The following is a 24,720-nucleotide window of genomic DNA, read 5'->3' as shown; positions in this document are numbered from 1 at the left end:
TAGAGCCCACCCATTGTGGGAGTTGTGTCGTGTGAAGCCCCCTGGGGGTGCAATTAAAAACCTTCGACTAAAAAATTAGAAAATCAACATTTTAAAAAAAAAAAAAAAAAAAAAAAAAAAAAAACAACCAGTTTCACAGCTTTTCTTTGAAAAGCTTTTCTTTCACAGCTAGTGTTATCTAACTATAACAAAAAAATTCTGCATTGTTCATAATTTAATCTGGAAGTCCAAGAGTCAGTTCAGGACCTCAACATAAATATTTAAATATTTAGCGTTGACAGGACTGTAAATGGTGCAGGTGTTATGGAAAACAGTTTAGCTCAAAAAGTTGGACACGAAATTGCCATATGACCTAGCAATTCAACTTCCAGGTATTTATCCCAAAATAATAAAAACAGGTATTCAAACAAATACTTATACATAAATGTTCACAGCAGTACTATTCATAATAGCCAAAGGTGGAAAGAACCACAGTCTTCTGGACTTGGACAGAGGTCATGGTTGCATTCCATTGCGAATGAATGTATTAATACCAATGAACTGTACACTTTAAAATACCAATCAACAGCACACAATAAACTGTACACTTTTGTGATATGAATTTTACCACAATTAAAAAATAACTAACATAGCATTAATATGAAATATGTAAAGATCTGAAGGAAGATGTACATTGGAATTTAATCAGTTCTAGTTAGTATTTTGACTTGCTTTAATTGCACAATTTTCTACAATTTTTCCCCTGACTGAATATATCCTGGGGTGATCTTCATTATCTCTAGCCCTCTAAGAAGACTTAAAATATGAGTCTACATTCAGATAAATCCTTGCACTGCAAATGGAATTGCCAAACTGCATATCCAACTTGTTCAAAAGACAAACAGGTTAAAGAGCATTCTGTTCTAAACCACAAATGAAGGAGACCCTAATAATTTACAGTTATGAAGCTCCTGGAGGAAATTATTTGGTAGTTTTGGACCCTCTCATATCACCTTATAATGCTTTTCTTGCTTCTCATGAGAAAAATGGGATTAACTGTTTCCTACTGTCTTGCTCCTCTACAAGGATCAAAGTGGTCCTCTCTAGAAGGTAGACCATACAGTATAATGTAACGAGGAAAATAATAAGCAAGACCTGCAAATTCTGTACTGAAACGCTAAAAATGCTATAATTAAAACCCCATATTTTCTAGAATTTTACTTGTTTGCAAATTTTCAATTTAAAAAGAGACAGAAAATTAATATCCTGCCCTCAGATGTTTTAGATGTGGCAAGCAAATTTTGCACTGGTCCACCACAATTTCTGCTCCGAGTAATGAAAAGTGCTAAATGCTTCTCCCCTGTGGAATGGAAGCTGAATGTGGCTCTGAAAAAGGCAGTAGGCATTCGTTTATCATCTCTCCCCAAAGATGGAGTAAAATGAAGCAGTTTTGTGGTCCTGAAATACTGAGATATTGAGATTCTCACCCTTGGAGAAGCAGACTTAAGGGAGCTGTACAGGCCAAGTACTGATAGGCACTTCCTACTGTATGGAATCATGGGATTGCAAAAACACTTTCCACTGGTATCTGTCCCTCATTGTCTTAAAAGTGCCATCCCATTGTGGGTAACAGAAGAGGTAATCTCAATTTTAGCAGATTCTTTTTTCCCATTTTTATAAGGATGGGGTCTTGCTTTGTTGCCCAGGCTGGAGTGGAGTGGCTATTCACAGTCACAACGATAACACACTACAGCCTTGACCTCCTGGTCTCAAGTAATCCTCCCACTCCAGCTTCCTGTCAGCTGGGACTAACGGTGCATACCATCATGCCTGGCTAAAATATTAATTTTTTTCCCAGTAAATGTTAAAATTTTTGCTTTTAGGATGTGTATACTGTATATATTTATTTGAAGCAATATACTTTTGAAATATTATCACTATCATTATCTAAAGAAATATTACTTTTATTTCATTAAAACACTAATTGGTGGTCACTGTAAATGCTTTAAGCAGAAAGAGACAGTCACTGAGGCAAAATTGTCTAAAATTCTGTAACGAAGCCATATTTATTTAGAAATATTTCATTAAACTCTCTAAAACAGAAGGCCATTTAAACCTAAACATTTTTATGCAATGATTTTTTTTTTTTTTTTTAATTTCATATGACCCTATTTGGTGTAAAGAAGGTAGATGTTCCTCGGGATAATGTTTTACTATGAAATGCAGAAACTGGTTTAATACCATGTAAGAGCAAAACCCACTGATAATGGGCAACTGAGTGGGAAAAGAAGTTAATGGTAGAATTCTGTCCAGGGAAAAAATAAAATAAAATAAAACAAAAACAAAACAAGTCATTCAGTTAAACCAGACTTTCAAACTCCAGTCATTTCTGGACCTCTCTGAACTTCTGCCACATCTGAGTGCCACATGTGCTGTTAACAATACTTGAGAATTACTTTATTAAAAAGGCAACTTAGTCTCATCCTAAGCAGTGTCTGCAAAATTGCACATTTTTATTCAAAAATAGCTATATTTTTCTAACACACAATATTAAAATGAGAACATTTCATCCACATACTACCGTGTTATACTGTAATTAACTTTAAAACACTTCAGTGTAAACAGTGGAGGAAGACAGTTAATATATTAGATACCCTATCAATGATTCACATTCAAGGCAACCTAAATGATAGTCACATAGGAACTACAAATATCACTAACCAATTCTGTATCAGAGGGTTCATTAATTAGCATAAGGGATGTTGGAAACATATATATATGGAGTCTTACTCCCATTGCACAGGCTGGAGTGCAGTGGCGTGATCTCGGCTCATTGCAACCTCCACCTTTTGGGTTCAAGTGATTCTCCTTCCTCAGCCTCCTGGGTAGCTGGGATTACAGGTGTGTACCACTATGCCTGGCTAATTTTTGAGTTTTTAGTAGAGATGGGGTTTCACCATGTTGGCCAGGGTGGTCTCAAACTCCTGACCTCAGGTTACCCACCCACCTCTGCCTCCCAAAGTGCTAGGATTACAGGCGTGAGCCACCATGCCTGGCTGGAAATATTTTTTCACAGTGAGATAAATGCTATTCAAAGTACGTGGTTGGTTGTTTAGTCTTTACATATATAAGAAACAGGAATCTGGCTATCCTGGTAGCCAAACAACTTTGGTCCAGTATAGAATTTCATTTGGCTCTTCCTCCCTCGCAGTGAAGAATTCTGCTGCATGATCCCATTAACTGAGCTGATCTCTCTGCCAGAATGTTTTGAGTTAATCTTTGATGTAAGGTGCTTTTTGGAATGTCTAACAAAAACAGAGAGGGACTCTACTATTCTTATAGGAACAGTTTAAATGACCATTTTTATACCAATTTCAAATACCTAAATTGGCTTATCTCAGCTTACAACATACCTAAAAATCATTTTATATACTATTGGGGATATGTATACCGTGCTTTGGGAAACACCAAATTAAACCTGTACAAAGAAAAAGTGACTAGTTAAAATCTAACAAAACAAACAAGTATGGCTGTAGACAAAACGTCCCAGATTTCCCAGATAAGTTACTGGTGTTCTAAAGTATTGGTATATGATCTCACAATGAAAACAACTATATAAATACTCCTAGAGTATCCTACTTAATTTACTCTAATGCTTTTTTAAAAAATAAAAACATTTTAAAAGCTGAAATTAGGAGGCTTCTCTCATATCAGATGCATTTTATGATCACTGTCCACCAGGCACCAGCTGTGATATTGTTTTCATTACCCATGTATGCTTGAATAACAGAGGCAGAGTGTGTGTTAATGTCTTGGCATAAAATCCTAGAGACAACAGCAGAGCAAACATTTCCGCTTAGGATCCATGGTTGTAGGAGGGAGGTACTTGGCAACATTTTGGATACAGGGATCAAAATTAGGCTAGGTTTACCTAACTACAAAGCTATCTGGATGGTACCAGGTTTTATGTCACACAACAATGAAGAAAAATGGGCAAAATTTCACTCACATCTATTGTTCCTCCCTTCTCCATAAAATGTTTAAGTAAACAATCAAATGTTTACTTAATAATGTCCCTTAGATTACATGAGCTGATTTACTGAGCAAAAATTTAGGCCAAAATTAAAGCAAACTGGCAGCTTCCCCCCAAGTGTGGTGTCCAATCAAGTGAATGTCTTTGGCAGGGTAAGCAGAGACTCCACCACCTCCTACTATATTACACTTCACCAACTGCACAAGTTTATAGCATCTGCCCAGCTCTCAGAGGCATTTGAGCTTGTCATTCCAGAATTAAAGAGCAGCTAAAAGAAAACCTGATGTGCTGACATTTCAAAAATTACTTACACACCCCTATGGGTCTGACTCAAACATATACTTTCTCTGGTACTGACTTTCAACTTCCTCTTACTTATATATGATTGATTGTCTTTTTATTATAGGCCGTTTCAAAATCTTCATAGGAAGAAGCTGGTTATGACTAAATTGCTATTTCAATCAATAATTATTGAGTATACATTGCAATAAGGGATGCGTGTAAGGTGCGTGTAAGGTGTCCACTTGTATGAGTGCACTCTATAATTCCCTTAACAAACAAATCATTAAATTAGGCTTTGCCTACATTTGCAAATGGAAATTGTACCAAGATTTTTACAAAGCACAAAATTATTTGAAGCATAAAACAGAAATTGTAGACACTAATTAGGAAATGAACACAAATGTATCTAAATCCAACCCACCTGTATCTGTAAGTCCAAAGGATAAAAAAAAAAGGTAGCTTTGTTTGAGGATCTTCTTTGATAATCTCAAAGAAAGCTGAACTCTGTGTGTGTCTATGTGTGAATATATACAAGTATGTATAGAATATAAACACACACACACACACACATTTTAGAGACAAGGGTCTCGCTATGTTGCTCAGGCTGTCAGGCTGGTCTCAAACTCCAGGACTCCAGGAATCCTTCTAACCTCAGCCTTCTGAGTAGCTGGGACTATAGGCACGTGTCACCAGGCCTGGTTAATATTTTTAAAAATTGACTAAAGTCAATTATTTATTCAGATTCCTTTAGGTTTCACCCAGTGCCTTTTTCTGATCTAGGATACCACATTATATTTACTCATCATATCTCCTTAGGCTTCTCTTGGTTATGGTAGTTCCCCAGACTTTCCTGTTTTTGACGACCTTACTGGCATAAAGTATTTATGTAGTTTCTTTTGCCTTTTGTCTTATAGACTCCATCATCCATTACCAAAGTTAATTAGGTGAGCACCTTTTTGCCCATGCCCTTCAGTGAGGTTGTGGAGGTTGTGTCATACATTTGTAATAGGCTCCTTTGTCATCGTCTGCATTCTACCATGGGATTTTGAGATCCCCAAGGATTTTTTGCATACCATCAGGCTTTACTTTTTGTGTTGTATACTTCAATGGGTTTTGACAGACAGTGTCACATAACTATAATTGCAGTATCATACAAATAGTTTCATCACCCTAAAACTCCCCTGTGCCTCACCTATTCAACCCTTCCTCTTTCTCCCATCCCCGACACCCCTGATCTTTCCACTCTATAATAGTTTTGCCATTTCCAGAACGTGTATGAGAATAATACAGTAGGTAAACTTTTTACATTGCCTTCTTTCACTTAGCAATAGCATTTAAGACCCATTTATGTCATTTTGCAGCTTGATGGCCCATTTCTTCTTACTGCTGAATAATATTCCATTATATGGATACACCACAGTTTGTTTATTCGTTCATCTATTGAAAAACATCTTGGTTGCTTCCAGTTTTGACAATTATGAATAAAGCTGCTATAAACATTCAAGTGCAGGTTTTTGTGTAGACATGTTTTCAAATGATTTGGGGAAATACCTAGGAGCATGACTGCAGAATCATATGGTGAGACTATGTGTAGCTTTGTAAGAGACTGCCAAATTGTCTTCCAATTTTACATTCCAACCAGCAGTGAATAAGAACTCTTGTTGATTCACGATACTGCCAGCAGTTGGTATGGCCAGTTTTTCGGATTTTAGCCATTTTAAAGGGTGTGCAGTACTATCTCACTGTTATTTAATTTGCAATTCCCTATAAGACAAAAGTGTTGAGCATTTTTTTGTATGTTCATTTGCCATCTGTGTGTTTTCTTTGGCAAAGTGTCTGTTCAAATCATTTGCTCATATTTTAATTGGGTTGTCTGTTTTCTTATTGAGTGCAGATATTTTTAATGAAGGAATTATGCTTTCTTTTAAAATTCACATAATTTGCTAGACAACAGATTACAAATCAGTTTCATCAGTTTGTCCAGGTCTGCATTTCATGTAGGAACCAATAACAAAGTACTCAACTTCTCAGTTTTCCTTTTAAAAGCAGCACAAAAATAGAATCAACCCAAAGGTCACAATCTCTTATAGAGAAAAGATTAAAGAGATTAAGGTACATTCACAGAAACAGCTATGCCCCCCCATAGCTTTTAACATGCTCACTATAAATTCTGACCAAATTTTGGCTTTATAAAAGACCTAGAGTTGTACTGTTTAAAATGAGTCATGAGTGACATAGTTGTCCACTATCAGGGCTCTAGCATACATATATGTTTCATTTTCATACCTCTGTCAAACTTAATGACGCAGACTGCCAGCTAGCTGACGTCAGTTAACTGGTAACTTTTCTCAAGAAGTATTGGGCATTTCATTTGGAAATATGGCTAACAACTACTTAAAGCCAATTAACTTCATTTTATGTAGAAATTACCGCTGCATTCCATCAACACATGTGGTGAAACTGCATTCCACGAACACACGTTGATGAAAGCATTTACCCAAAAGTTAAAAAAAAAAAAAAAAAAAAAAAAAAAGAAAAAGAAAGAAAGAAATGAGAAAAAAGCATTTGGAGAGTTTCTTGGACTTTCTCTGTGTGAAATTGTTTCTTTCTCTCTTTTTTTGGCGTGGGGGTAGGAGCAGTTCCCAGCATTTTACTATGAAAAGTTTCAAATATACTTAAAAGTTGAAATAATTGTATGGTTAACATCTATACGCATCATCTAAGTTTTTAAATTATATAACATTGTATTTGTTTACCACACTTTCATCTACCATTCTTCTATTTATCAACTCATCTTTTGTGTAAAATTGTTTTTTGAAAGAAGAAAATCTTTTTTAAAAGTGTTAACTATTGTTTTATGGTATGCTTGGCAAAACCAGAAAGGTACTTCTATTGTACCTATTTTTAAATGACTCTCCCCTCCATACCCACACCAAAACCAATTATATAAAAATCTTGTATCAGTTATTTTTCTCTGATTGACACCAGAAATTAAGGCTATACATTAGGTACAGAGAATAACCTTCCCCCTGAAATATCCATGGGAAAAAATTCAATTAAAGCCTAAGATTAAAAGGAATTTAACTGCATTTAAAAAATAAAGGCAAATATAAAATGTTACATTAGCATGCTTTTAAAATAACAGGTAACCTATAAGTATTCAATGTATTGTAAACAAGAGTCTCTAAGTTATGATTGCATAACAAGGGAAGAACTAAAAAAAAGAAGGGAAACAGGAGTATCTGGAATAGCATACAAAGAAATAATTCACAGGCTGGGCGCGGTGGCTCAAGCCTGTAATCCCAGCATTTTGGGAGGCCGAGGCGGGTGGATCACGAGGTCAAGAGATCGAGACCATCCTGGTCAACATGGTGAAACACTGTCTCTATTAAAAATACAAAAAATTAGCTGGGCATGGTGGCACGTGCCTGTAATCCCAGCTACTAAGGAGGCTGAGGCAGGAGAATTGCCTGAACCCAGGAGGTGGAGGTTGCGGTAAGCCGAGATCGCGCCATTGCACTCCAGCCTCGGTAACAAGAGTGAAACTCCGTCTCAAAAAAAAAAAAAAAAAGAAATAATTCACAAATCTTTTATAACTGTTTCCAAAAACGAAACAACACATACACATATTCAAACACAAAAATAAAAAATACAGTCCTATCAGATTAAAAATAGGAGTGTAATCAACAGAATAGTGACTAAAATGTTTGATTCCATCCTAAATTTGGAAATATAATTTAAGTCTTATTCACATATACAGTCATCCTTCAGTATGCTCAGGAAATTGGTTTCAGGACCACCTGCTTATATCCAAATCATCCCTGTATACACCCAAATCAGAGCATAAGCAAATCTTTGCAGAGTTCATGTGTATGAAAAGTCAAGGGCCGAGTGTGGTGGCTCAGGGCCGGGTGTGGTGGCTCAGGGCCGGGCATGGTGGCTCAAAGGCATGTAATCCAAGCACTTTGGAGGCCAAGGCGGGTGGATCACCTGAGGTTGGGAGTTCAAGACCAGCCTGACCAACATGGTGAAACCCCATCTTAAAAAAAAAAAAAAAAAGTCAGTCCTTAGTATATACATATTTTGTATTCTGAGAATACAGTATTTTTAATCCTCTTATGGTTGGAAAAAAATCCACATGTAAGGGGACCAGCAGAGTTTAAATCTTTGTTGTTCAAGGGTCAACTGCAGTTTCCTTTTCAATAAATAATATTTATTTGTGGGCTTTTTTCTTTTTTAAAATGTAGTAACATATAGAAGAAAATGCAACCAAACAGTGATTCCATTGCCCAGGACAATCTGCTTACATACCGAAATAAGTAAACACAAATATATATATACGAAATTCAAAGCTATCTGGCAACTTTTCTATCAACTGCTTCAGATATACAAATTATTGAAATTTTCCTCCACTCCCTTTTACTGGAGCAACATCAATCATACAACTTTAGACCTATTTTTTACAGGGAAAATATTTTACGGAGAAACATTTCTATTTGACAGTATTTTTTCCTGTTGCTGCAAAGACCATGAATTTATAAATATACAGGAATACAATGTTATCTCTTGTTGCATCTAATGAAATTAAAGTTTCTTTTGTAAATGAGAGTAAAACATTATCTATTCAAGTGCTTAGCATTCAAATCTTTATCCTCTATTCTCTCCGACTAGATTAAATATATGGCATTACTTTTTAAAAAATCACTGGCATCTTCAACTTTTTAAATGACAGAGAAAGTTAAGAGCTAGAATTTAGGCAAAAATAACTCCATTTTCTCATGTGACACTGGAGGAGTAAACATTTTGTGCAAACATTACTGGTAACCTGTTATAACTCTCTCTGGAGCAATGTCTCTGATGTATCTAAAACAATGCTATTTGACAATCCTATCCCTCTCTGATTCATGTCCCCAACCACAGAGAAGCTACTTACTTCCACTATTCTTAAGCTTCTTAACAAGTCTTGGCAGATAATCTTACTTTCTAATTTACTGAAATAACTTAAATCATCTGACAACTTCTCTTAACCACCTGTGGTAGCCAGCCCCCATGATGGTATCCAACAATCTCGAGCCAGTTACCCAGCTAAACTGTGGCAATGTCCTGACCCATAGAAATGTTTATCACTGTTTTACACACTATTATTTTGGGATGATTTGTCACGCAGCAATAGAAAGTTAATGTAATCAATTTATTCTGAAAGCTTGTAAATACTGTGCAAATCCTCAAATTTAAAAAGCACACTTCTCTCAGCTCTTTCATCTTTCTCTTTCTGCCAAACTCCTCCAGAAGAGTTCACGCCAATCATGCTGCTGAAACTGCTTTCTTAAAGGTCGATCGATAGTCTCATCATTGCCACATTAATGGTCTCTGCTTCTTTCTCATACTGTTGATGTCTACACAGCTTTTGATGACTGGAAATCTTTACATTCTTGGCTTCCACAGCACTGAATTCTCCTTAGCTCTGACCCAGAGAAAATTATGAAGAATTTTCCAACTTGGACTAATTTTCCAACTTCCTTCATGTGTTGTATTTTTATTTATACCCGTTAAACATTTTAATTCTGATTTGCATCCTTACCTTATCCCACAATTGGCATAATGACAGCAACAAAAGCAACTGGCACAATTAAAATTTACTGAGCACTTACATGCTAGGCCGTATGCCAAGCTCCTCACATATCACATATATCATTCCGTACATATTTATTTGGCCTTTCCATTAACTCCTTGGTGCCTAAATATATTCTGCAATTCTGGGTAATATATTGCTTTAGTTAATCTTTCCCATCCTGGGAGTAAACTGCATTCTACATGCCTAATTCTCTTGTTTACTATAATATCACTCATCTCCCTGGCATACAGAATAATGCTTAACATATAGTAGGTATTTATAGAGCACAGAGTAAAATAGTTGTTGCATGATTAAAAAAACCTCATATATCCCTTTTAATATTATATTAATTGATATGATAAGTTTAAAAATCATAATTACAACATGGGGATGAATCTTTGGTGTTGCAATTTTGAAGGTCAAAACCAGTCAAATATTGACCATTGCATTTACTTAATTTAGGCAATGTTGTTCTAAGGCAGCCTCATTGCCATGATTATAAAACACAATCAAAATAATTCCAGCGGTAATTACAGTATTGAGGAAAGAAGTCATGGAGGACATTTTCTGGAGTAGGAAAAAGGATTAGAAGCATCCCTGGTTATGTTTAACATATTAAGAGGTAACAGTAGCCGGTAGACAACCGGTAGTAGATCTGGAAGATAGTAATAACATTTACAAGAAAATATATGAAAAACGTGTGTCTCACCTTCATCTCCTCCATGTTCTAGTAATAGTTCCTGGCCCACAGCCATCCAGGCAGTGAATCTCTTAGGGAGTCTAGGCTCTGCCCTTAACAGAACTTTCTTTTTTTTTTTTGAGATGGAGTCTCGCTCTGTCACCCAGGCTGGTGTGCAGTGGCGTGATCTTAGCTCAATGCAACATCTGCCTCCCAGGTTCAAGCAATTCTCCTGCCTCAGCCTCCTGAGTAGCTGGTACTACAGGCACCTGCCATGATGCCCAGCTAATTATTTTATTTTTGGTATAGATGGGGTTTCACCATGTTGGCCAGGCTGGTCTTGAACCCCTGTCCTCAAATGATTCACCCGCCTCAGCCTCCCAAAGTGCTGGGATTACGGGCACCGTGCCTGGCCAATAGAACATTTAACTACTAGAAGGTGACATTAGTTTAGGATCTCTAAGAATCACCTATACTAAGATGTGTCCAATGCCATTCTCTTGGATTTTTTTCAAAGACAGCTGTAATAAAAAAACAAAGGAGCCGCCTATTTTGCTGCAAAAATTTTGTACAGCAAATTGTCTATTATACCACCCAGTGTTCCTAAATAAAAACCCGCACAAGAAATTCTATTCAAGGTAAAACTGTCTCTCTGGATAAACCAAAGTGCCTCTTCTTTCTGACAGCATGGTAACTTGCATTTCCCTTTTACAATGGGAAACAAAGCTAAACCTGAAGTTCAACTACAGCAATGTTATTGACTTCTATGTTTAGCAAGTTTACATTTTGTGATTTTTTTTACTTCTAAACTCATCTATATTTTATTATTTATATTTATCTTTCAAGTTTTCCAGAAAAAAAACAGTAAAAATAAATGTAATTCATACTCAACATTATACAACCTTTTCTAATACATCTTACTTATAAGTTGGGGGTCAACTTATTGCTAAACTATCATTTTACCTTTGGAGATACAAATTAATCCAGAAAGCCAAAAGTCAGTGCTTCTTCAAGCTACTGATATTATATTTACCATGTTGGCAATTACTGAGTGCCTATTATAGCTCACGTTGGCTAGAACAATTTTTTTTTTTTTAACTTGAAGAATTACTTAAGACTAAATTTAAAACTGCTAAAACTTTTATAGGGGTCCCAGAGAGTAGAATAGGGTTCTTTACATGGCTCATTTTATGATGTGTTCTCAGAAGAATACGATTATATGATTTCAAATATAAGAATGTTTTAAAATTTTTAACAAGCATAACTCAAAGTGGGAGGGGATGCTGCTACCCAAACTACTATATGTACCACCCCTCATCTCCACACACAAGGATAAAATGTTAGCCATTAACATGTCAGAGGTCATATTTCTTTGGCCATTTCTACATGCTAGAAAGCACTAAACACTCAATAAATAGTTACTCAGCGTCTGGATTCTATTACGGCTTCTGTATTATTTGTAACTCATAACATGTTTTTATATTTTATATTAAAAAAAAAAAAAACCCTTTGGCTAGCTGGCTAACCTAAACAAGCTTAAACTGACTGGGAAGTTCTGAGTATTGCAAAAGAAGCAACAGCTTTTAGTAAGCAGATACATTTTAGAGCAATAAAAAAAAAAAAAAAAGGAAATATGCTGCTTTCAAATGAAAGGCAGCATCTACCCATGCATATTGACTGATGTGATAAACAATTCCTGGTTTTCACTTTCAGATGAGCTCTTAACACTATCTGGCAGACAATCCTTTCATTTGCTTTCATTCTCCCTTTAGCAGCTATTCTAAAATTTTTGTCACTCTCCTTAAGCCACCCTCCTAATCACTCCCATGCCCCAAGCAAATATTTGTTGCCCTCAAATCTTAGGGTAGTTAAACCCACCCTCCATCATATATCCCTGGATCTGTTTTCTTCCCAACTTTCCTGGTACCTTGTCCTAACAACTGGTTCTTTTCTTCCCTCCATTTTCAACGTTTTCTCTCTACTGGCTCCTACTGCCAGCTGAAAAACACACAATGGCTATTTGCACTTTTCACTCCCTCCCAGGTCCTTCCCTCCTCCATTAACCGTAATCTTAATTCTATTCTCCCTACCACCCCAGCAAAGGCCACTGATGTCTCCTTAACTAACAAAGTCAAAGGGTGCTTCTTGGTCTTCACCTCACAGGACTGATGTGTAGCACTTGAGACAGTTAACAGTCCCCTCTCCTGGTTTTCCTAATCTCAGTCGTCTGGTTCTTTTATGCTAATCACTTCTGCCAGGTCCGCTCTGCTGATTTATAAATTCCTTCGCCAGCAGCTAGACATTTGTTTCCTTTGATTCTACCTCCAAACCTCCTTCATTTTACACACTCCGTCCTTAAGTGGTTTAACCCATTCCTTATTAATCTTCTTAACATTCAATAACAATACTGATGCTTTAATTAAACCTACACATTCTAAATATATTGTTCTAATAATATTAGTATTATCATTATTATTATGTTGTGTAGAGCCCTAGATCCAACTTTTGCTTCTCAACAAAAGGAATATCCTATTTGTATTTCAGTCTTAAAATGTCCTATCTTTATTCCCAGTTAAACCTGTTTTCCCCCTGAAAATTCTTGTCTCAAACACAATTCAAATGCTAGAGAGAATAGTTCCCCCTCTTACATTTGCTACCTGCCATCCCAGTTCATCAAACCTAACATTCTGTCTCCTTAACCTACGTGTTATCTTTATTTCTGCTGCCACAGTTTAAAATCCTTGTCCCATTTTCAACTGTGCTATTTCAAACATTAAGGAATCTATTGCCCAATCTCCTCCAATTTATCCTCCACATTGTTGCAAGTTTATCTAATATGTGGTTTGTTCTGTTCTGCCCTCCTACTGAAACCCTTAAAATGACCCTCACCAAAGTCTACAGGGTTGTCTATGCTCCTTAGCATGGCACACAAGGCTTTTCAGATCTGCCTTCCTCAACTGTCTGTGCTCCCTGCCCCCAAGCACCTCACATTGAATACTCTAGCAGCACTGAATGACCTGTTCCTTGAAGACATCTATAATCTTTTGGTCTGGCTGTTCACTCTTGTATAGAGTGCCACGCATCCCTGCTTTTCTGCTTAGCAATTTTTTTTCCCAAAGAAACCATGCTTAGTAAATGTTTACTCATCCTTCAAAACCCAACAGATATAATCTGCTCTGAAAGGCCACCCACACTCTCATATCCTTGGCCAGAAGAAATCGTTCCCTATCCATGGCACTGCACACAATACACATACTTCTCTTACTGTACATGGCACCTGCTCCAGAGGGATCAGTCACCATCTTTGAAGATTTATGTCACCTGGGTCTGGAATGTGTAAATGATCCCATGTTTATTTCACTATCTGACATAAATGATCTTTTTATAGGCCCTATTTCCCCTATGTGGTAGACTGGAAGTTGTCTGAAGTTCCTGGAAGTCTAGTATAGGTACTGGGACAAGACTGAAAACAATTCTTCAATTTAGAGATTAAGAATTTTGGAGTTACACAGATCTGGCTTTAATTCTGACTCTGCCACTTACAGTCGCTGTAAACTTAAAGTTTAAAAAAAAAAAAAAAACAAAAAAAAACAACCCACTCTCACGTTTTCTTCTTTCTGAAATGGGAACAATATCTTCCCTGTAGATGCTGTGAGGATTGCTTTGATGAATTTATGAACATACTGGTCATGCAACATTTCAAAAATTATAAATATTTAAGATTAAAACTACACTAGTGAGCATGGATTAATTTTTCTTTTTTTCTTTTATTCAAGACAGGGTTTTGCTCTGTTGCCCAGGCTGGAGTGCAGTGGCACGATCTCCACTCACTGCTACCTCTGTCTCCCAGGTTCAAGCAATTCTCGTGCCTCAGTCTCCCAAGTAACTGGTATAACAGGCACCCGCTACTATGCCTGGCTAATTTTTGTATTTTTAGCAGAGGTGAGATATCACCATGTTGGCCAGGCTGGTCTTGAACTCCTGGCCTCAGGTGATCAGCCAGCCTCTGCCTCTCAAAGTGCTGGGATTATAGGCGTGAGCCACTGCAAGCAGCCAATTAATTTTTCAAAATCTACTTACCAACACATTTACTTGAAAGTAATGTTTTAACAGATGTTTACATCTATCTATATAGATAGATATAGGTATAGATATATATGTGTGTGTGTATTGTTTTTTTGAGATGGAATCTCGCTCTGTCTCCCAGGCTGTAGTGTAGTGGTGCCATCTCAGCTCAACTTCCGCCTCCTGGGTTCAAGCAACTCTGCTGCCTCAGCCTCCTGAGTAGCTGGGACTCCAGGCGCAGGCCATCACGCCCGGCTAATTTTTGTATTTTTGGTAGAGGCAGGGTTTTACCATGTTGGCCTGGCTGGTTTTGAACTCCTGACCTGAGATGATCTGCCTGCCTCAGCCTCCCAAAGTGCTAGGATTACAAATGAGCCACCACACCTGGCCAATCCTTGTAACAGAAAGAAGCATGAGATCACTAATTTCTCTATTTTCCTAAACCCAACATGACTGAGTTTCAATTACTTCCTCTGACTCATCATTACTCAATAAATCTAGTGCCTTAAAAGAAACCTAAGAAGAAAATGACCAAAAGCCTAATAGACTTTTAGAAAATTAGAACTAACAGACATTAGAAAATTAGAAAAAAGGAGATATGAAAAAGTCATCTGTCCTCAAGATAGCCATTATTCAACAGCATCAGATTAAAGCTGAACACACAGAAATCAAGAGCCACCAAAGTACCAACATTAAAATAGCAGGATCATGAATGACTTTTCTCCTTTTTACTTGTCCATTTGTAAACATTTTCTACAATAAGAATACATCACTTTTTATAACAAAATTATTTTTACAAAATTTTTAAATGAAGTCAGGTGAAAAGCAGAATTATAAAATTGTATATTCCACATGATCCCAACTGTGACAGACTTAGCAGATATGACTAAATTATCAAAGTTACCAACATTGTGGTAATTTGTTACAGTAGTCACAGGAAACTAACACACGCCCCTGTTAATTAAAATTTATAGAAGGTCATTGGTCTGGACTGAGCTCCTGAATTAGGCTCAGCAGACCAAACTAAAATGGAGTTACTCATGCTGAAGTTCACACCACCAAGCCAAAACTAAGTTGTCTGTCTGACATTCCAAGAAATCAGGAGAGGAATGGAGATAATAGCCAAATCCCTGAATAGGCCAATTATAGCTGGCATGATAAGGCAGTACCTCCTGCTTTAAACTTTACAAGGAAAGTAACTTTGAAACAACCAATCTGCTTTTTGTTCTCTGCTTTGGCTTTCTTCAGCCGTTTTCTGTCACTAAAACCAACCTCCTCTGCTCAGCTCATCACAATACTCATTCTACTTTATAGGATGAGGTCTTACCTGAGTCTAGAATTGCAAATATAAGCCAATTAAGATCTTTAAAATAGATTTTTTTGTAACTAGGTCTTTTGATATCTTCTACTGACTTGATAGAAATTTATTTTTTGTCAGCTCTAAAGGCCAGAAATCAGGCAAAAATCAGTTTTAATATGCAGAAATTAAGGTGTTGAGAAGGATTCCATAGGCTGTAAAGGAAAATCAGTTCTTCGCCTCTTCTAGCTTATGTCTACTGGCATGCCTTGGCTTGTGGTCCCATCACTCCATCTCTGCCTCAGGAATCACACTGCTCTCTGAAATCTCCCTTTGTCCATCTCCCCTTATAAGGACACTTGTCATTGCATTTGCGACTGCCCTCCCTCACCAAGATCAAGGAAAACCTCATTTTCAAGGTCCTCAGCACATCTGCCAAGTCTTTGCCACAGAAAGTAACCTTCACAGGTTATAGTATCAGAACGTTACCAGTACACACCCTGAAATGGGGGGACACTATTCACCTTGGTGGGGACATGGTATGTCTTATAAAACCCAAGAATAAAGTGTAGGGGCAACTCTCTATCTTATTCATACCTTTGGTATATCTGTAGTACTTTTACAATAATTATTTCATAGTTTTTAAGTATTTTTAAAAAAGAAAAAGGGTATAATGTAATGTTCTTCCATAAACCCTAGACAACACCTCCATAAACCTTAAAAAACATTGCTAAGTTTCAATGCCCAGATTTACAACAGTAGCTCTATCAAATGTCCTTGTTAAAATTTATAAACAGATCAACTCTTGAAATATGAAAAAAAATTGCTTCCTTATAACTCTTTAGAAAGTGGAGAAAAGGCAGTGAAAAAGACAATGTCTCTGACCAACCATATGTCTCTTTCCATACAGGAAACACATACACTGATTAAGTCTCCCAACATTCACATCCTTTGTTCTATAATTTCTACTTCTTATTAACCTTAGTAATCCATCTCCCAGATAAATTTTACTGACTAGATATTAACTGCTGTACTTCTTCCTTCCTGCCTCTGACAACTTGTCCTCAAAGGGAAAATATGTTTCTGATATACTTAAAAATCATACTTTCTTACTGAGTTAAACTGTAATTCAGATATTTATTTTCAAGGAAAATATATAGCTCCAAAAAATTTATGCATATATCAGAAACATACCTTTCTGACAAAAAAAAAAAAAAAATCATTGCTTATCTGAAATGGAAAATAACCGAGTGTGCTGGATAGCAGACAAGCTGTACAACAGACATCAAGAATGGGAAAAGATCCCAACTCCTAAAATCCAGAACCTCTTCCACTGTGAATCATTCATGCTAAATGACAGCTAGGGGGAGAAGTTCCATTTATAAGTTCCACATGTCCTCTGTTCTGGACTTAAAGAGTTTCTTTTACCTTTACAAAGTAGATTTCTGACTTACAATTTTAAAAATGTCAGAAATAAAAATCTCTGAATATTTGTAGCATTTTACTAAGACGTTATAGGGAGACTTCAAAAAGTCTGTGGAAAAATGGATTTAAAAGATAAAAATTACAAACTAATCCTTAACATAGATTCCATTAGGGTTAAAAAACTTTTGTAAATGAGAATACCGGCCATTTAGTCCATCCCTAAATAACTAAGAGCCCTGAGAACTGAACCATGTCGATGTAGTCTTTTTCACATTACTAACTGAATAAAAATGGGCATCCTTTAAGATTTTTTTAACATTAGGAAACAAGAAGCCAGAAGGAGCCAAATCAAGATGATAAGATGGATGCCTCATGACCTCACAAAATTCCCTTGATTGATGAGAGGAATGAGCAAAAGCATTGTTGTGGTGGCGAAGAACTCTCTGGGGATGATCTCCCAGACATATTTCCCAGACATATTTCTACCAAAGCTTTGACTTTCTCAAAACATTCTCATAATAAGCAGATGTTAATAAGAAAGTCAACAAGCAAAATGCCTTGAGCATCTTCCAAAATTGTTGCTGTGACCTTTGCTCATGACCAGTTCACTGCTCTCGACCAGTTTACTTTTGTTTTGACTAGACCACTACCACCTCTTGGTAGCCACTGCTTTGATTGTACTTTGTTTTCAGGACCATACTGGTAAAGCTGTATTTCATCTCCTGTTAGAATTTTTCAAAGAAATGCTTCAGGATTTTGATCCCACTTGCTTAAAATTTCCACTGGAAGCTCTGCTCTTCTCTGAAGCTAATCTGGGTGGAAGAGTTTTGGAACTCACTGAGTGGAAAATTTGCTCAACGAATTTTTCAGTCAGATTTGTGTATGATGAACCAGTCGAGCTGTCTATGGTGGTGGCTCCTATTTCAGCTGTTAACTGTCAGTCTTCAATTAGGGAATGAAAAAGATTTATTTTTTCCTTGAAAATTGATATGGATGGTTTGGTACTGCAAACTTCAATCTTTAACATCGTCCTGTCCTTCCTAAAATGAGGCGTCCATATGTAAACTGTTGATTTCTTTGGAATGTTGTCCCATCAACTTTTTGTGAATCATCAGTGATTTTACCAACCTTCCACCCAAGCTTCATCATAAATTTGACATTTATTCTTGCTTCAGTTTTAGCAGAATTCATGTTGCTCTGATAGGAGTTCTTTTCAAACTGGTATCTTATCCTTCTTAGTGTCTCAAACTAGATCCTGTTCAGACGTGCTATAACACGTTAGTACAAGTTTATTTTGGTGTAAAAAAAATTTATGAAATCCATGTATATGCACAATTTTATCATAATATGCATTTTCCATAAATTTTTGAAGTCCCCTCATATTTTAAATTATTTCTGTATAAACTGCATATTCAATTTCAAGTACTTTATTTTGAGATAAATATGGCTACTAAATCACAAAAGCATCAATTCTATACTAAGCTTAATGGAAACTCAATCTATCTCCATTCTCAGGGACAATCATATTGATGTCAAATATCTGAGGCTAACATTCAATCTGCAGAATACCCTGCGTCAAGTAACCGGCCCATCTTAGGCTTTTAAGTAGCTAAGAATAGGAGGTCTTGCACCTAGATCTATTAATAATTGTATTCTCTCTTTTTAACATAAACAAGGATTTCAGAACATGTACAGTCATTAAGTTAAAGCAAAGAAAACTGCTATTTAAATTAGGTTTCAAATTTCACAGGAATGCCAAAAAAATGGAAGCTTAGCTGAAAACTGAATCCAACGATCAACTTTTCAAAATACAAATTGTTCACTAAAGTAGGTGGGTGGGCCAGTGGGGCAGACAATAAGTATTCTACCTCCATGAGTATGACGTGTTCCAATGAAGAGCCAGAAGGTTTAAATTAAAGTGAAAAGATAAACATTTTTTTTTTGAGACAGAGGTTTTGTTCTGTTGCCCAGGCTGGAGTGCAGTGGTACAATCTCGGCTCACTGCAATCTCCTACTCCTGGGTTCAAGCAATTCTCCTGTCTCAGCCTCCTGAGTAGCTGAGATTACAGGTGCCCACCACCATGTCCAGCTAATTTTTATATTTTTAGTAGAGACGGGGTTTCGTCCTGTTGGCCAGGCTGGTCTCGAACTCTTGACCTTAGGGGATCCACCCACCTCGGCCTCCCAAAGTACTAGGATTACAGGTGTGAGCCACCGTGCCCAGCCTAATTAAACATTTACTGAATGCCTACTTTGTGACTAACACCATGCTAGGTTCTTAGGAGTAACTTTAATTAGTGGAAACTTGTGAGAATTATCAAAAACTTTACTCAGTCACTATTTTATTACAAATCTTTCATGAAGTCATTGCCTATACTCCTAGTGTAATGTACACTCCCAGTAGCTTTCAAAAATGCCATTTTAACTTATATAGCTATTACAATCACCTTATCTACTAATAATACACTTTACATCTCATTACCCTGTAATTCTAAGATTACAAAATAGAAGATAAAAAGCAAACTGACAATTTTTCCTTCATTTATCCAGATATTTTAATATTACATTTTTCTTAGTGTAACCCTTATGCCAGAAAAAATTAAGTTCAAGAATAAAGTTCTGAATAAGATATTAAAGGGCAAGAAGTTCTGCTATGAACAATCCTTTATGTCCTGTTATTCCCCAAATGTACTTGACCACAAAACCCATTTTCATCTACCACCACTTAGGATCTTTAAGCACTATGGAGATTCATCAAAATTAAGGAAATAAGTGCTCCTTAATGGGCAGATGTTAAGTTAAATGAGTAGGTAAATTTAATAATTTGAAAGTGAATAAGATATATAGATATACAATTAATATCTAGAAACCTGGCAAGGAGACATTTGCCATCAATAATTTTTCTTTCTGCATTCTTCTTTCATTTTCTTGGTACATCTCCACACTTTTCTTTAATAGATCTTCTATTCATTATTTCTCTTCTATTGAAGATCATTAAGATTTATGATTAGAGGTATCTGGGACTAAGTAAATAAGATAAAACAGTGTAAAATAGTATAATAGTACAATTTTGCCATGAAAATTTTGTGACCATCCAGTTTACAGTTAATATGAGAACAAAGTTAAAACCACATCTGTCACCATCTAATTACATAATACACAAGGAATATGTATTTCTGAGATTAGTTTCAAAGACTACAAAAGACTAATTTATAGCTTTTATACACTTGAAATATTTTAGTTAAAAAAAAAAAAAACATTTAATACAATTTGTTTGTTTTCTCCCTAGAATGGCTATTAGTGACTTATACCCTTTACGAATCTTTGTCATAGTCCATGAAATAATGTTATTTTAGAAACCATAAATGAACCACTTTATTGCCATGGTAAAGTATTATACTAAAATTAGGTAGAAATAAACAGTGTATGCATAATGTGCAAGGTCAAACAAGTGAGTCAGTGTGAAGAAGTGGGAATAGATTTCTTGAGTCCTGTCACCCAGTCCTCATCTCCAAACGCTAACACTCCCTTTTCATGAATATATAAGCTTAAGTATACACCTACCTCCTTCACATGTGCCAATCCTGGAAAATGGCATAGTGGGGGAAGTTCAAAAAATAAAGATATTTCAGGAAAGCCTCACATAATTGCCTGGCATTTGAAGGTACTAAGCTTTCAGTAGTCTCTTCCTATTGCTCCCACCCCCCAAATAATTTTTCCAGAACTCTTTAAAGCACCTTATATGCCTCAAATTCCCTACCTGACATTTATGTGTACTAACAAACATGATTTTTCCTGAAGGAAATAAATATGGTAATTTTATGCTTTTTATTTCAATCTTCAAAAAGTATAATGGTTTATCTCCAGCAGAGTAATGCTATTTATCTCCAGGAGAAGGCTCTGAATATTTGATTGCCAAGTTTCTCTATTATAAATATATAATCAAAATTGTGTTCATCCTGAAATAACATAGATTTTAAATATTACATATTATTTTAAGAATATAATATGGAGAAAATGCACAAAAACACCCCCCTTTAACTTCATGGTAAAAAATGAACACTTTGGATTTAAAAAAAACGTTTAAATAATATTATGTTCTGATTGATCACCTTTATATGAGCTCAGAGAAAATAAGAGCCTAAAATGGCAAAACTATTACCAGGTAACACTTCTGTAGCTAATTCAGTAACTAAAGACAGAATTCTAAATATGAAAACAAAATAACTGTAACACCTTATATTTTAGAAAATGTCAATTTCATATTATTTTAGAGTAGTTTAAATGACCAACTATATTACAAAGCAAACTTTCATTTTGAACCACCTTTTTAATAATATGTGTATATATTACTGTAATACATCCTCTCATTTTCATTAAAGAATTTTTGATCTTATGCAAACTGGATCTTATCTATTACTATGGTAGATATAGTATAGAAACGTGAAAGCAAAAACTGTTATTTTATTAAGATGTAAGAACAAAAATGCTAAACTGTCCAAAAAGACAAATCTTGAAGTCTCTCGGCACACAGTTCTGCCAGCATTATTCAGCACAAGTGGGCATATAAAATTTGTGGAGAACATGAGAAAGCATCATCATAGCAATTTATGAACGTGTCACCTCAGAAATGTAATGGAAATATTTCAGAAGAATAAGATTTAGACTGCAGAAACAATTTTCTCCCAATCTCAGCTAAGTTGCTTGCTACATAAAGCCTCAGCATAGTACAAAAAAGCAGCAGATATAAGTAAAGACACAGACTAGCTAGGAATAACTGACTGATTAGAGAAATACAATAAAACAGCCAATTAACTCACCAAATAGCCTTTTCCTAAAAATCTGCATTCTTCTCTTTGTCTCAGGTTTCTGGTTTCTAAAGACAAATTACATGCTTTCTGACAGAATGATGACAAAGAGGCACACCGTGATCTCTTTTCTGCTCTTTCCACTGGAAGAAAGCTGAACCACACTGCAATCTCCAAGAGTAAGTACTTTATATGAGCATGCTCAGTATCTAATTTAAATGACTTGGTATTTCATCTCAGCATGTGATGACCTACTTCGAAATAAACTCAGAAAGCTTCAAATTTAATAAAGATCATTAACTGACAATAAACTATACAGAACCACCAAATGATAACTGATTTGTTTTTAACTTCATAATTTTTTATGGTTCATTTAACTGGAAATTATTATTTCTACGTGTTTATGAAATAACAAATCCTTAGGTTTCAATATAGAATTAACTATGTCAACATAAGAATCCCAAAATGCTAGAATGAATAGGGAGTTGCAAAGCATTCAGGACATGATCCCAAAATATAAATATGACCACTGATAAATTAAGCAAACTATAAACTATCCATATTTCACTTTTCAACCTCTTATTCTGTCTTCTTTCCTGTTCACCAAGTAAAACAATCTGCAAACTATGTAGTGGTATTTTAATTTCTCCTTTAGAAATATTAATAAAGACTAATAAACTGAAATGTTCCATGTATTTATAAAAATGTTTGTTATCTTCAAACTACAATGACAGATTTTTTTCTCATTTGTTGTTTATATATTAAATAATAGATTTATATGTTATACAACAAACGTCACCCAAATATTGATAAGCCTATAAAACAATCTTTTAAAAAAAGTTGCATTTTTGTGAAAAAGTTTTTTAAAAATGGCACAAAAATCAACCAAATATTCTGCGTACGCATGTGTACGCATGCTTATGCCATCAAATACGTAATTTGCCTAGTTTGTTGAGTAAATTGCTGCAAAGGCCATTACTTTGGGATGATGATAATATGGCCAAGTTTATCCTCTGCTCCATCTCAATCTTCATAAATCTAGATCTAGCACAGCCCCACTAAAACCAGAAAGAAAACTCTCACATCTACCTCCCACTTTCACCTTGGGTAGACGAGCAAAAATAGGAAGTGTCTGAACACTTGACACGCACCAAGCTCAGGATAGCATCAGTGACAGAATGGGGCTGACCCATCTTTAAATGGGCCCATATGCTAATTAGTGCTATTCCTTTCTTCGCAACCCTTCCTGGTCACCTCTATTACTTCCTGTTGTAAATCACTCTTCTACATAAATGTCTCATTTTTGAGAACAGTAGCCTCACAATCCTCTACCATCCTGCCTACTAACATGAAGGGTGTGGGAAGGTAAGAAGACATAGGAAATGGTCATCCCATGGAAACAGCTAAGATAAGGCCCTTCCTGGGACAAGATTATCAAAAGGTCATAAAAATTAAAATGTCTCAATATGTATATGTTTCGTGTCTCTAAGTACTGTATGTATGGGGGGGATAGTTCTGTAGGAAGAGTAAGTTACCTACAGTACTCAAAGAAAGTTGTGATTCCTCACTGAGAAAGTAAAAATTCTTCACTAAAAAGAAACAAATAAAAAATCTAATTGTAATCTATAATATTATTTGAGAACATGTTATATATGAGTCATGGTACAATGCAATGTACATGGAAACAAAAATGAGTACAACTATCTTTGTTTTTAAGAGTTCAACTAATAGGAAAGATGAGGCAAGAGTACATATAACTAATCTAAGTATTACGGCAAAGACATCGGTGCTTTAGTGTTCTAGAGAGTATAGAGGGAAGAGAGAAAGCATTCTAAGGAAGGAAATTAATAAGGTCTTTGTGAGAGAGGGGTAAACTTTCTGAAATGCCCAGATGAATACAAAGTATCTAGACTAGACAGGAGAGAGAAAGATGAGGAAACAGCCAGGTCAAGGCTGAGGTGTGTAACAGCGGAGGACCTGGGAACTGGTGGTGTGGAGACTGGAGAACTTGTGGTATTGACAGTGTGAAGAGTAGAAAGTGAAGCCTGTCAACACTGGGGAGAAAGAGAGAGAGAAAAAACTAATTATTCTGGGATGGAATCTGGAAGCAGATGGCAAGAAGTGTTCTATACCCTGGATAATGGAAGAGTGAAGGAGTCAACTCTAAGAAAGAGATAGTTACAAAAACAGGTAAACGAGAACAGGTGAAGAGGCAGTAATTCCAGTCACATTGGCATAGTACTTCTCTTTTCAAATTCACTTTATGAATTCCCCCATATCACTAAATTGCTCTCTAACATGAATTTCCTGTCTCCTACACACCCAGCTTAAGCGTTCTGATTTAAAATTGAGATCATCTTGTAATTACATATATCCTTTAAACTTAAATAGAGGCCTTCTTTTCTAAATCCTGATATATCACTTATTCTTTTTTTTTTTTTTTTTTTTTTTTTTACAGAGTTTTTCTCTGTCACGCGGCCGCCTGCGGGAGTAGAGCGGCACAATACCTGCCCACAATCACTTCCGTCTCCTTTGATC

The 24,720-nt window shown here is 36.0% G+C and overlaps 1 protein-coding gene across 25 annotated transcripts in view; it reads right to left on the bottom strand.

Annotated features, from left to right (window-relative positions):
* The window catches only part of PLEKHA5 (pleckstrin homology domain containing A5), a 241,678-nt gene that overhangs the window by 138,875 nt on the left and 78,083 nt on the right, over positions 1–24,720 (bottom strand). The window contains exon 1 of one of the 25 annotated variants that reach the window (XM_032253791.1): positions 22,195–24,621. The exons of the other annotated variants lie outside the window; for them this stretch is intronic. The gene's annotated coding sequence lies outside the window, so the exon portion shown is untranslated. Of the gene's footprint in view, positions 1–22,194; positions 24,622–24,720 lie in introns of those variants that run through there. 25 annotated transcript variants of the gene reach the window in all.

This window comes from Sapajus apella, unplaced genomic scaffold, assembly GCF_009761245.1.
Source record: "Sapajus apella isolate SASKATOON/1434 unplaced genomic scaffold, GSC_monkey_1.0 scaffold84, whole genome shotgun sequence".
Taxonomy (NCBI): domain Eukaryota; kingdom Metazoa; phylum Chordata; class Mammalia; order Primates; family Cebidae; genus Sapajus; species Sapajus apella.
The sequence above is the reverse complement of the archived record's forward strand: the minus strand, read 5'-3'. Positions and strand labels throughout refer to the sequence as shown.